This window comes from Orycteropus afer, unplaced genomic scaffold (assembly GCF_000298275.1).
Source record: "Orycteropus afer afer isolate SDZICR_OR568_19922 unplaced genomic scaffold, OryAfe1.0 scaffold01327, whole genome shotgun sequence".
Lineage (NCBI taxonomy): Eukaryota > Metazoa > Chordata > Mammalia > Tubulidentata > Orycteropodidae > Orycteropus > Orycteropus afer.
This window is the reverse complement of record NW_006922914.1, coordinates 1,640-6,391: the sequence shown is the minus strand read 5'-3', so window position 1 is coordinate 6,391 and position 4,752 is coordinate 1,640. Positions and strand designations below refer to the sequence as shown.

Here is a 4,752-nt window from a genome sequence, read left to right as displayed (position 1 = left end):
GGCCAACAAACATATGAAGAAATGCTCATGATCATTAGCTATTAGAGAGATGCAAATTAAAACAACAATGAGGTACCATCTTGCTCCAGCAAAGTTCAATAAGACAGAAAATAACAAATGCTGCCGAGGTTGTGGAGAGATTGTGACTCTCATACACTGCTGATCAGAATGTAAAATGGTACAACCATTGTGGAAAGTAGTATGGTGATTCCTTCAAAAGTTGGAAATAGAAATACCATTTGATCAGTCATTCTATTACTAGGTATATACCCCAAAGAAGTGAGAGTCATGACAAGAACAGATATATGCACACCCATGTTCATCAGAGCACAATTTCCAATAGCCAAAAGATGGAAACAACATAGGTGTCCCTCAACTGAGGAATGGATAACCAAACTACGGTCCATACACACAATGTAATACAGGGCAACGCTAAAGAATAATGTAGAATCTGCAAAACACCCTGTAACATGGATGAACTTGGAGGACATTATGCTGAGTGAAATAAGTCAATCACAAAAGGACAGATATTATATCAGTCCATTATTTTAAAAGTTAAGGAAAGTTTTATGTATTGTTGTTGTTGTTGTTGTTTGCTGTCAAGTCAGCCCCGACTCATAGTGACCCCTCCTTGGGTTTCTGAGGCAGTATCGCTACGGAAGTAGGATTGCCCAACCTTCCTTCAGAGGAGTGGCTGGTGGGTTTGGACCGCCAGCCTTCTGGTTAGCAGTCAAGTGCCTTAGGCACTATGCTACCAGAGCTCCCAGTTTTATGTATAGAAGGAAATTTTTTTTTGTTGGTTAGGGTTGGAGGGGAGGGGCGGGAAGCCTATTAGATAGATAGAGATAAGTACTGATTTGGGTGATGAGAAGGGAAATGGGCCAAATGTGAGTGACCAATATGACAGCATTGAGGATGAGAAAGACATAGAAACGTACATGTGAGGTACAGACAACAAATATGAACCCTTGAAGGCAAACATGGGTATATTGATGGAGAGATGGGTGGACAGGCTAAGCGATTAGGTATGTCTATGAAATGAGGAGTGCATCCAAGAACATATATATATGGTTGGCAGACAATGATCTTATAATTTTATATGAATGATCAGAATTCCCCGGTGTATAGTAAAGCTGACAAGGGGCTCTTGAGCACAGCCAGATACCCAGAGGGACCAAGTAGTTGAACATGCAGGCTTGGGACCATAGTCACAGGGGACATCAAGCTCAATTGGTATAACATACTATACAAAATATTGTTCCACCTCTTACTTTGGCGAGTAGTGACTGGGATCTTAAAAGCTAGCAATCTGCCTTCTAGATGCAACGATGGGTCTCTCCTCGTCCAGAGCAAAGAAGAATGAAGAAAACCAAAATTCTTGGAAACAATTAGTCCTAGCGACTGGTACACCATCCGATCTGCAGCCTATATAACTATGAGACCAGAAGAACTAGATGGTGCCCAGCTACCACTGTCACCCACTTGGAAGGGGATCTATGTAGGAGATCCTTGATAGAGAGGGAGAACAATGTGAAACAAAACTCAAAATCATTTGGAGAAAAAATAAATAAATAAAAAAGGTGGAGACCAGGTTTGCTGGTCCAATGGAGTTTGTTGGGACCATTGAGACTATGACCCCTAGCTGCCCTTCAGGTCTGGAATTGAACCGACACCTGTGGTTTCCAGCCAAACAAAATACAGGCATATGAGTTGAACATTTACCTCAAGTAGACACACTCTTTGGAGAGAACAATCATGGGAGAAAGAAGTGCTGCTTATGCATAGGGAGACAGCTCATGTGTCAGGAGTGTATGGAGGAATGGACACTGGGAAGAGGTAACTATGGGAAGGATGTAGGGGGGAGCTGTTGCATTGTGGTAATCTGTGGTCAATGACATGAGAAAATGTATATGTGAACTGCTGTATGGAAAGTAAATTTGCTCTGGAAATCTTCATCCAAATCACAATAAAAATTAAAATTAATATAACAATATTTCAAAAACAGTTGTGGCAGGGCGTCTACAGGAAACCACCAAAAATTCAAACTTGATTGAGAAGAAGAAGTGGAATGAGGGATATAAGTGCTGGTGTCAATTCGATAGTCTCTGAAAGCAAAGAATAACAGAAAGACATTCCTCTATGTTGGATTGACTATGTAACAATATTTGACTATGTGGATTATAAGAAATTATAGATAACTTTGGAAAGAATGGCAATCCCAGGACATTTAGCTGTGCTCACATGGAACCTGTACATAGATGAAGTAGTCTTTTGAACAACACAAGGGGTTAATATATAATTTAGAATCAGAAAAGGTGTTATTTGCCTCAGTGTTGTATCTTTTCACCATACTTATTCAATCTGTATGCTCAACAAATAATTTAAGAAGCTGTACTTTATGCAGAAGAGAGGGGCATCAGGATTGGAGGAAAACTCATTAACAGCCTGCAGTATGCAGGAGATATAACCTAGATTGCTGACAGCAAACTAAACTTGAAGCACTTATTGATGAAGGTCCAAGACTATAGCCTTCAGTATGGATTAAACCTTGGTATAAAGAAAACAAAAATCCTCTAATCTGGACCACAAGCAATATTATAATAAACAGTGAACATACTGAAGTTGTCAAGGATTTCATTTTACTTGTATCCTCAATCAACACCCATGAAGAAGGTAAGAAATCAAACACCATATTTGTATTAGGCAAATCTAGCAGAAGACCTCTTTAGCATTGTTCAAAAGCAAAAATATCACTTTGTTAAACTGTGCTTGACCCAAGATTTGTTAAATCACTTACTATACACATGAAAGCTGTACAATGGATAAAGTAGACCAAGGAAGAACTGATGCAGTTGAATTGTGGTGTTGATGAATAGTGCTGAATGTACTATGGACTACCAGAAGAATGAACAAATCTGTCTTTGATCAAGTACACCCAAAATGCTCCTTAGAAGCAAGGATGGTGAGTCTTTGTCTCACGGATTTTGGACATGTTATCAGTGGGACTACCTGGAGAAGGATAGTACACTTGAAAAAGCAGAGGAGGGTCTTTGGAAAAAAGAAAGACCCTCGGTGAGATGGATTGACACAGTGGTTGCAATAGTGAGATCAAAGGTAGCAATGACTATGAGTATGGTACAAGACTGGGGATTGTTTGGTTCTTTTGTTCATAAGGTCACTGTGATTCAGAACTGACTCATTAGGACCTAATGATAACAACAACCAATTAAACATCTGTTATTATTAAAGCAAAATGTTCATAAATAAAGAAATATATATTTTCTTCATGAACAAGGTAATATTTAAAATATTCTTAAATGTTTACTAGTTTGATTGAATTAAAATATGTTTTTGGCAGCAGATTTTCCCAATGGAAGATGTCTTTCTTTTTTTTTTTTCTTTTAGTTTGCCTCAAATATCTTTATTATTTTAAGGAATAACAATTGATGATGAAAATCATCTTTGGTGAGCATTTACTATATGTCTGTCACTTGAGTTCCTGACAGCTGCTTCTATGCACATTGGTTATGGATCCTAGTAAAACATGCTGAATCCTATTATTTTTACTATAAAAGTATTCCCCAATATGTTTGTAAAATAAAGGAGACAACATAAAAAAGCAGCTTAATTATATAAACAAATAATACTTAATATTCATATTATTGCATCCTAATCCATATTTGGTATGTTGTATATTTTTGGTACTATGCTGTTAACTTTTCATTAAGTTTCATGTTTTCTTTATTTTCAGATACCCATTCATTGATAATATACACCAAAGAGGTATATATGGAAAGCCAGAGAAATATCTCGGAATTCATTCTTTTGGGACTTTCTTATGACAAAAACATACATTTTGTTTTGTGCTGTTCTTATTCTGTTATGTTTCCCTATTTGTAGGAAACCTTGTGATCCTTGTTTCTATTCTGAGCAGCTACCTTTTTCAACAACCAATGTACTACATCCTCAGCCACTTAGCATCTCTGGACATCTATTTTATGTCTAGTGTCACACTCGAACTTATTAGTGCTCTGTTGCTAGGGAAAAAATCCATCTCCTATGATAATTGCATGTTACGGGTATTTACCATGCACTTCTTTGGCAGTATTGCTATCTTCATTCTTACTGCCATGGCCCTGGATCGTTATGTTGCTATCTGCAAACTTCACCACTACATAATTATCATGAACAGAACAAAACGTAATTATCTTGTGTTATTTGCTTGGGTTGGTGGCACATTCCATTCCTTTCCTCAATTACTTATGGCAATCTGGTTACACTTTTGTGGTCCTGATGAAATTGATCACTATTTTTGTGATATCTTCCCATCGCTAAAGATTGCCTGCACTGATACCTACATTACTGGTGTTCTGGTGCCTGTTAATTCAGAAATGGTTGTGTTATCAACCTTTGTTCTCTTGTTTGGGTCCTACGTTGTTATATTATTCACCTTAAGAAATCATTCAGCTGAGAGAAGATGCAAAGCCTTGTCTACCTGTACCTCTCATATCACTGTAGTGGTTTTATTTTTTGTTCCTGCAATCTTTATCTATGTTAGACCACCTACCACATTCCCTGAGGATAAAGAGTTTGCATCACTTTACACCAACATTGTTCCTATGTCCACTCCCTTAATCCACACCCTGAGAAATGCAGAGATGGAAAATGCCATGACAAAAGTTTGGTGTCAATGTTGTTTTCCAAGGAAGCACACAATTAACCGATGAAACCTGTTACCTAAAAAACTTTTTA

The 4,752-nt window shown here is 37.6% G+C and overlaps 1 pseudogene; it reads left to right on the top strand.

Moving 5' to 3' along the window:
• Positions 1 to 3,789: 3,789 nt before the first annotated feature.
• On the top strand, positions 3,790 to 4,727 carry LOC122152052 (annotated as a pseudogene).
• The last annotated feature ends 25 nt before the right edge of the window (positions 4,728 to 4,752 follow it).